Genomic DNA, 10434 nt, shown 5'->3' with positions numbered 1-10434 from the left:
GAATAAGATGGCTGAGTTGCAGCAAACTCTCCAGACACTGGAATTAAAGCTTCAGGCCCAACCATCCCTAGTAAGAATGTTGCAATGTGTTCCAAAAGTCCAAATTGTTCTCCACATATGACAGTTACAAGACTGATCACAGATTTCTCAAATCATTTTAGGTCTCCATAGAATAATCTCTTCACTGTAAAAACTAAAAGCGATTCTGTTTAAGGTTAAACAATAGAGGAACAGTAAATCAGAAAAAGAGAGGAAGGCACGGTGCCAAGAACAGTTTATTTAAAATTACAAATCAAGTTCTGTCTGGTAGTAGTTTTAGATTATGTTCTGCTTTTCTACATTGCTGTTTTTCTACAATGCTCTGTTTTTCTCCACTGTAATTTTTAGTGAATCATCTTTTCACTTTTATTGTCCATTCCTGCAGGACCAATCTTTTGAATCCAGTTTGACAAAAACTGAAAGTAACCAACTACCATGGTCAACTTTCACAAATGCAAGAACTGATGAGCAATCTGGAGGGTCAAGTTCAACAAATCAGGACTCGAGTAGAGAGCCAGATGTTAACTATGAACAACTCCTGAGATTTGACTGGTGAATGAGATTGAAAAGTACCATAAACTAATGAATGGAATGTCTAGGTAAGTGATAAAATAATCCACTAAAACCCTAGCCCTCTATTAAATACTCAGTTCTTAAATTGCTTGTGTATATATGCTAAAACCTAAAATATCAGGCCAAACAGCACTTGCCATGAAATAATTTACCACTGTGACTGACCCACTCCTACATAATCAAATCCATTACCCTCAAAACATACCCACAACACAAGGTGTTTGCAGAACACCTGTGAAAATAATATTTTAAAATCACCTAAACAAAAAGGAATATTCTTCAAATCTGCTTACTTTTTTAAAATTCCATTTAGCTCATTTACAAGTAGGAAATGTAAGCCCATCCTAAAACAGGCCTGGTTATAATAAAAAGGTCCCCTCCTCACCACTGTTTCTGGGACGGTCTTTGAAACCACAAAGCAAAGTTTAATTGAATATCTGACAGTGAAAGGTAGGGGTTAAGAGTGTAGGATCTAGACTGTTGAATCACAGATCTGTACCTCTGAAGCAAATAATGCAATACATGTTAAGAAAAAAAAAAAAGAAGAAGATAGCAGGAGGGGAAGAATGAAGTGGGGGAAATCGGAGGGAGAGACGAACCGTGAGAGACGATGGACTCTGAAAAACAAACTGAGGGTTCTAGAGGGGAGGGGGGTGGGAGGATGGGTTAGCCCGGTGATGGGTATTAAGGAGGGCACGTTCTGCATGGAGCACTGGGTGTTATGCACAAACAATGAATCATGGAACACTACATCAAAAAATAAATAAATAAATAAATAAATAAATAAAAATAAAAATCATTGCCTCAGGGCACCTGGGTGGCTCAGTTGGTTAAGCGACTGCCTTCGGCTCAGGTCATGATCCCAGGGTCCTGGGATCGAGTCCCGCATCGGGCTCCCTGCTCTGCGGGGAGCCTGCTTCTCCCTCTCCCACTCCCCCTGCTTGTGTTCCCTCTCTCGCAGTGTCTCTCTCTGTCAAATAAATAAATAAATAAATAAAATCTTTAAAAAAATAAAAATTAAATTTAAAAATTTTTTTTAAAAAAGAGTGTAGGATCTAGAGAAGACAGAGTTGGTTTCAAATCTGGCTCAGATACTAATAACTGTATCACCCTGTGCCTGAACATGTAAGCACTATACATATGTTTCATTTTCCTCCTCTGTTAAAAAGGGTCTAAAAATAGTATCTGCCATACAGGGTTGTTCCATGAGAAAATGTACATAGAGCACTTAACGGTGTCTGGCACGGAGTAAATGTTAAATAAATTTTAGTGATGAAAGTTCTTGCTATTCATAATATTCTTATGCTTAGCAGCTTGATGGCTATCAGTGTGACTGACTATTATAGCAGTTATCCCCACAGGGTTACAGAGTCCATGTCACCAGATAGTTCATGTTTGTTTTTGTTTTTGTTTTTTTAAAGCAATTCTACTAGATTATATTTAGATTGTAGCATTTATATTCCAAATGTCAAAGAAAAAAAAAATACATCTTACGGTTCTATAAATATCCACTCATTTATATGTAAGCTCTAGGACTAAAAAAATTCTAACCTTAGCTCCACATTTTAATCAAAATGATCAATATAGGAAATATCAGTGAGTCACCAAAAAATTTGGTACCTTTTGGATTATGGAAATTGGAAAATCCCAAAGCAACAGAATCCCTTCATGGCACGGTTTACTTTCAAATTAATTTAGATAATACACCACTTGCTCAAGACTTAGAGTAAAAACCTTACTAAAAGCAGTTAATCTCCATAATGGGTGTTAGCTGTCCAGAAAAGCCAGCATAATAAAAGGATTAGCACTGCAATTATGCATGGTAGCTAATTGCTCTGATTTGTTATTTTAATGACTGGCCTGGCGCTGAGGACAATCCTGCAAAAGAAGTAGGAACCCCCAGAAACCCAAGAGGAAGGACCCTCAGAAAGTTAAGGCTGAGTCTAGCAGGGTACAAGACAAGTCTGACCCTTCAATAGGAGAATTCTTGCCCTATTAATTCTTTATTAGTCTGTTTTTTCCATCACAAATGAAATGATATTAAAGAAGGCTTATCTAATCTGAGAAAGAAAATAGAATCCCTATATTCTTGTTAATTTTCTAAGTTACAAGACTGGAAAATACAATTCTAGGTCACCTCCAGAGTTTTAAGTTACATGCTACGTTAAAGTAAAAGCTCTAAAGATAGATCTGTATTCAAATCCCAGCTGAGTCCTTTCACTGAACAATTTTGGGCAAGCTACTTAATTTTTCAGTTAAAATAAAAGCTACCTCATACAATTGCTGTCAGGATTTGATGAGACAAAAATTCAGGTCAAGTGCTTGGCACGGGTTCTGGAACCTAGAGTAAGTCTCAATAAGCTTTAATTATCTGAGGACTGACTTTACAAATGTTACTTACATATTTATTTGATAAGTTTAATCCAAGAAATTAAAAGTTCTTTGGGCGTTATCTCTCATCAACCTTGTAGAGGGAGGCCACAGAGTGGTCATGGTAAATTTTCTCCATTGCTATTATGTGTTACATTTAAATAATAATTTAAATCTATCCCTTACCATTCCCACCACACACACACACAAGTGATTTGGACAAAGAGCTATTCTCAATTTGTTATGAAACTGACAAACTGTTCGATTTTTTTTTTTAAAGATTTTATTTATTTACTTGACAGAGAGAGACAAAGCGAGAGAAGGAACACAAGCAGGGGGAGTGGGAGAGGAAGAAGCACGCTTCCCACTGAGCAGGGAGCCCGATGCGGGGCTCAATCCCAGGACCCCAGGATCATGACCTGAGCCGAAGGCAGATGCTTAACGACTGAGCCACCCAGGCGCCCCAAACTGTTCGATTCTTTAAAGTATTTTAGGGGCGCGTGGGTGGCTCAGATGGTTAAGCGTCTGCCTTCCGCTCAGGTCATGATCTCCAGGTTCTGGGATCAAGCCCCGTCGGGCTCCCCATATTGGGCTCCCCGCATCAGGCTCCCCGCCTCCGGCTCCCTGCTTGGCGGGTAGCCTGCTTCTCCCTCTCCCTCTACTGTTCCCCCTGCTTGTGCTCTCGCTCTCTCTGTCAAATAAATAAAATCTTTTAAAAAAATAAAGTATTTTTAAAATCTCTAAGCAATAAAATTAAGAGATTAACTTCATAAGATTTTTTAAATTTAAGCACACTACATATATTCATTTAAAATTACTAGAGTGGGGGATTACTGCTTATTACATTTTTAACCATTTTGAATTCAAAATGTTCTCTACTTTTTCAGGATCTGCCCATATTCCCTAAGTAAAAATTAACAAGATGTGATAATAAAGTTACTTTCCCTCATTACCAGCCATCTTTGAGATGATCAATTTTGATAAACTACCACAACTGGACCTAAAGGAATTTTCTTGGATTTAGGAATGAGGAAAAAAACAGCCACAGTATTTTTTACAGTGTTCAGTTTTGATATCTTCAGACTGGAGCCTGTAGAGGTTGGTTGGTTTGTTGGTTGGCTTGGTACTTTCATCTTTACTACTTTTTATGAAAACCAAAAGGGATATTATGTTTCTGTTTTCTGTTCTACATTGGTAAATTCTCCTCCTAATGCAGGTAATTCATAGTGACCAATTGTCTTTCATGGAATGAAGTCAAAAGGAAGAAACCTACGCCATGCTAACAAAACATAAAAGCTAAGTCACATAACATTTAATCCTTACATAACACCAAATTCATGGGCTATCTAACTAGAAAACCAACTAAAACAGCCAATTCTCCTCATAAAAAGTTTGAAATTTTAGACTAAAAGTACAAATATATTTTTAGCAGTTTGCCAATGTCAACATCATCTCAACAGATCCAAAACCAAAAAGGGGCTCTTTAATGAAGAGGAAAAAGTGAGGACCAAAATGTTTTCTTAATATATATTAAATATATATACAGTCTAAGATATATATCTTTATATGTTTTAAGATATCTTAAAATTCCTATGCAGAATATTGAAGTTCTTATCATTCTTATGCAACATTCTCACATCTAAAAGTATTATAAATTACTTTAAAGAAAAATTAGTTGTCTTCAACTAGCCTTTATTTTATTGTGAACTTGCACCATTGCCAAAACACACGGAAAGAGTTTAGAGAACAAAATGAAGTCAAAGAAAAGAAAGCAGAAAAAGGCATTGGGGTGATATGAAAACATTCAGAGAACAGTAAGTATCTGCCAGGTACCGACCTTCTCTAAAGGGACTTAAATGCCTTATCTCATTGGGAACAATAATAACATAGCATATTATAAAATACTAGGTTACACACACAGGAAATGAAAGAGACAGGCATGACTATATTAATGGTGAGAAACCTCATGAAAGAGAGGGCATTTAAGTCAGAGCTTAGAGTTGAGGTAGAATGTTTGAATAAGCAGTCAAGTGGAAGAAAGACATTCCAAACCAAGAGCAAGAAAGGAAGGCCTTCAATTTATGGATTAAAGCACGGTATCTTGGCCAAGATTAAAAAGAAAGGCTTGCTTATAATTAAAGAATTTTTTAATGGAAATGCTTTTCATTGGATCATGGATTATTACAACTATTTTAATATTTACTAGTACAGGCATCCCCTGCTTTTTGAAAGTTCACCTTTATGCAATTTTGCCTTTTTTTTAAGGTCTTATTTATTTACTTACTTATTTATTTTAGAGAGAGCGAGAACAGGGGGAGGAGCAGAGGAGGAGAGAGAGGGAGAGTGAATCTCAAGCAGACTCTACACTGAGCGCAGAGCCCGACTGGGGGCTTAATCTCACAACCCTGAGATCATGACCTGAGCTAAAACCAAGAGTCAGACACTTAACCAACTGACCACCCAGGCAGCTCTCTGCGATTTTGCTTTTACAAAAGATCTATATTAGTACCTGTTTTCATTAACTGGCAAAAATCCGAAGAGGATTTTCACTTCTACAAAAAAAAAGGCACAAAGCAAAAATAGCAGTCAGTGTATCCTGCAGTGAGCCATTATTGTGGTAGCAAGAATGGTACCACCAAGCTCCTTCCCTGAGAACTACATTCAGCATCTCAGCATCAAGCTGCCATAGGTTTGAACTGGATCTGTGAGCACCTGCGCTTTATCTCAATCTGTTTTGTGTACCCATTAGCAAGATGTGTCCCCCAGTATCAGAAAAGTCTATGAGAGGTTATTTTGGGGATCTGGGGATGCTCAAATTTTTTTTCATATAAATTAACAGTAATTGCTTCTTCGCTTCACAGGAACACTCTACTTTCAAATAGCAGGGAAACCTACATTATTACCCGTATTTTATAGGGTAGTAAAATGAGACACAGAGAGGCTGAGTGTCTTGCCCAAGGCCACATAATTACATCATGAGGAGAATGCAGCTCTCCTTCCACACCACCATCCTTACTCACCACAGGGAGCATGAAGTTGGACAGAGTCAGGCAAGGCTGTTGAGAAGACTTAATCCATCCACAAGAGAAATCCATCATAGGTGCTTGAGTATGTTGATGAAGTCATGACAATACTTTTTCAAGAACATTAATCCTGCAGCAGTAAACAGGAAAGATCTTAAGTGACACAGCACTGAGCCAAGAAAATGTCATCAAAAGCTGGTGATGTAATATCCATGACAGAAGTGCTGAAAGCCTGGATGAGGGCAGCTGCAGTGGGACCAGACAGAAAGAAACAAATACATCAGTTATGATAAAAGAAATAGTGACAAAACGTGATATGGTGGGTGTAGGAAGTAAAGAAAAGAATGAAGTTAAAGATGAAAGCACGTATCCTGTAGAGAAAAACAGACGACATAGTTTATCACGAAGTTATCAATAAAACACACCTTTCCAAATAGTCTTTGACAAAGCAGGAAAAAATATGCAATGGAAAAAAGACAGTCTTTTCAATAAATGGTGCTGGGAAAATTGGACAGCCACATGCAGAAGAATGAAACTTGACCATTCTCTAACACCATACACAAAGATAAACTCAAAATGGATGAAAGAGATGGGGGGGGGCAGAGCAAGATGGCGGAGGAGTAGGAGACCTGGATTTCATCTGGTCTCAGGAATTCAGGTGGATAGGGATCAAACCATTCTGAACACCTACAAACTCAACAGGAGATCGAAGAAAAGAATAGCAACAACTCTCTGAACAGAAAAGCGACCACTTTCTGGAAGGTCTTTTCTGATTTGTTTAGAGTATATTTTCTGGGGACATTGTTACCCTGCTAGCATTTTGTTCTCTCATTAATCTATTCTCCTCTGCACAAAATGACAAGATGGAAAAAATCACCTCAACAAAAAGAACAAGAGGTAGTACCAACTGCCAGGGACCTACTCAATACGGACATTAGTACAATGTCGGATCTAGAGTTCAGAATCATCACTATAAAAATACTAGCTGGGCTTGAAAAAAGCATGGAAGTTATTAGAGAAACCCTTTCTGGAGAAATAAAAGAACTAAAATCTAACCGAGTCAAAATCAAAAAGGCTATTAATGAGGTGCAATAAAAAATGGGGGCACTAACTGCTAGGATAAATGAGGCAAAAGAGAGAATCAGTGATATAGAACACCAAATGATGGAAAATAAAGAAGCTGAGAAAAAGAGAGATAAACAACTACTGGATCACTAGGGCAGAATTCGAGAGATAAGCGATACCATAAGACGAAACAACATTAGAATAATTGGGATCCCAGAAGAAGAAGAAAGAGAGAGAGGGGCAGACTGTATATTGGAGCAAATTATAGCAGAGAACTTCCCTAATTTGGGGAAGGAAACAGGCATCAAAATCCAGGAGGCACAGAGAACCCCTCTCAAAATCAATAAAAATAAGTCAACACCCCGACATCTAATAGTAAAACTTACGAGTCTCAGAGACAAAGAGAAAATCCTGAAAGCAGCTAGGGAGAAGAGATATGTAACCTACAATGGTAGAAACATTAGATTGGCAACAGACCTATCCACAGAGACCTGGCAGGCCAGAAAGGACTGGCAGGATATATTCAGAGCACTAAATGAGAAAAATATGCAGCCAAGAATACTATATCCAGCTAGGCTGTCATTGAAAATAGAAGGAGAGAGAAAAAGCTTCCAGGACAAACAAAAACTAAAGGAATTTGCAAACACGAAACCAGCCCTACAAGAAATCTTGAAAGGGGTCCTCTAAGCAAAGACAGAGCCTAAAAGCAACATAGACCAGAAAGGAACACAGACAATATACAGTAACAGTCACCTTACAGGCAATACAATGGCACTAAATTCCTATCTTTCAATAGTTACCCTGAATGTAAATGGGCTAAATGCCCCAATCAAAAGACACAGGCTATCAGATTGGATGAAAAACAAGACCCATCGATATGCTGTCTGCAAGAGACTCATTTTAGACCCAAAGACACCCCCAGATTGAAAGTGAGGGGGTGGAAAACCATTTACCATGCTAATGGACACCAAAAGAAAGCTGGGGTGGTAATTCTTATATCAGACAAATTAGATTTTAAACCAAAGACTGTAATAAGAGATGAGGAAGGACACTATATCCTACTTAAAGGGTCTATCCAACAAGAAGATCTAACAATTGTAAATATCTGTGCCCCTAACATGGGAGCAGCCAATTATATAAGGCAATTAATAACAAAAGCAAAGAAACACATCGACAACAATACAATAATAGTGGGGGACTTTAACACCCCCCTCACTGAAATGGACAGATCATCTAAGCAAAAGATCAACAAGGAAATAAAGACTTTAAACGACACACTGGACCAAATGGACTTCACAGACATATTCAGAACATTCCATCCCAAAGCAACGGAATACACATTCTTCTCTAGTGCCCATGGAACATTCTCCAGAATAGATCACATCCTAGGTCACAAATCAGGTCTCAACCTGTACCAAAAGATTGGGATCATTCCCTGCCTATTTTCAGACCACAATGCTTTGAAACTAGAACTCAGTCACAAGAGGAAAGTCAGAAAGAACTCAAATACATGGAGGCTAAAGAGCATCCTACTAAAGAATGAATGGGTCAACCAGGAAATTAAAGAAGAATTAAAAAAATTCATGGAAACCAATGAAAATGAAAACACAACTGTTCAAAATCTTTGGGATGCAGCAAAGGCAGTCCGAAGAGGAAAGTATATAGCAATACAAGCCTTTCTCAAGAAACAAGAAAGGTCTCAAGTACACAACCTAACCCTACACCTAAAGGAGCTGGAGAAAGAACAGCAAATAAAGCCTAAACCCAGCAGGAGAAGAGAAATAATAAAGATCAGAGCAGAAATCAATGAAATAGAAACTAAAAGAACAGTAGAACAGATCAACGAAACTAGGAGCTGGTTCTTTGAAAGAATTAACAAGATTGATAAACCCCTGGCCAGACTTATCAAAAAGAAAAGAGAAATGACCCAAATCAACAAAATCATGAATGAAAGAGGAGAGATCACAACCAACACCAAAGAAATACAAACAATTATAAGAACATATTATGAGCAACTCTATGCCAGCAAATTAGACAACTGGAAGAAATGGATGCATTCCTAGAGATGTATCAACTACCAAAACTGAACCAGGAAGAAATAGAAAACCTCAACAGACCTATAACCAATAAGGAAATTGAAGCAGTCATCAAAAAACTCCCAACAAACAAAAGTCCAGGGCCAGATGGATTCCCAGGGGAATTCTACCAAACATTTAAAGAAGAATTAATACCTATTCTTCTGAAACTGTTCCAAAAATTAGAAATGGAAGGAAAACTTCCAAACTCGTTTTATGAGGCCACCATTACCTTGATCCCAAAACCAAAGACCCCATCAAAAAGAGAATTACAGACCAATATCCCTGATGAACATGGATGCAAAAATTCTCACCAATATACAGCCAATAGGATCCAAGAGTACACTAAAAGGATTATTCACCACGACCAAGTGGGATTTATCCCTGGGCTGCAAGGTTGGTTCAACATCCGCAAATCAATCAACGTGATACAATACATTAACAAAAGAAAGAACAAGAATTATATGATCTTCTCAATAGATGCAGAAAAAGCATTTGACAAAGTACAGCACCCTTTCTTGATCAAAACTCTTCAGAGTATAGGGATAGAGGGTGCACACCTCAATATCATAAAAGCCATCTATGAAAAACCCACAGCGAATATCATTCTCAATGGGGAAAAACTGAGAGCTTTCCCCCTAAGGTCAGGAACGCGGCAGGGATGTCCACTATCACCACTGCTATTCAACATAGTATTAGAAGTCCCAGCCACAGGAATCAGACAACAAAAAGAAATCAAAGGCATCCAAATCAGCAAAGAAGAAGTCAAACTCTCACTCTTTGCAGATGATATGATACTTTCTGTGGAAAACCCAAAAGACTCCACCCCAAAACTGCTAGAACTCATACAGGAATTCAATAAAGTGGCAGGATATAAAATCAATGCACAGAAATCAGTGGCATTCCTATACACCAACAACAAGACAGAAGAAAGAGAAATTAAGGAGTCGAGCCCATTTACAATTGCACTCAAAACCATAAGATACCTAGGAATAAATTTAACCAAAGAAGCAAAGGATCTGTACTCAGAAAATTATAAAATACTCATGAAAGAAATTGAGGAAGACACAAAGAAATGGAAAAACGTTCCATGCTCATGGATTGGAAGAACAAATATTGTGAAGATGTCAATGCTACCTAGAGCAATCTACACATTCAATGCAATCCCCATCAAAATACCATCCACTTTTTTCAAAGAAATGGAACAAATCATCCTAAAATTTGTATGGAACCAGAAAAGAACCCGCATAGCCAGAGGAATGTTGAAAAAGAAAAGCAAAGCCGGCGGC

This window comes from Neomonachus schauinslandi, chromosome 15 (genome assembly GCF_002201575.2).
Source record: "Neomonachus schauinslandi chromosome 15, ASM220157v2, whole genome shotgun sequence".
Lineage (NCBI taxonomy): Eukaryota > Metazoa > Chordata > Mammalia > Carnivora > Phocidae > Neomonachus > Neomonachus schauinslandi.
This window is presented reverse-complemented; position numbering follows the sequence as displayed.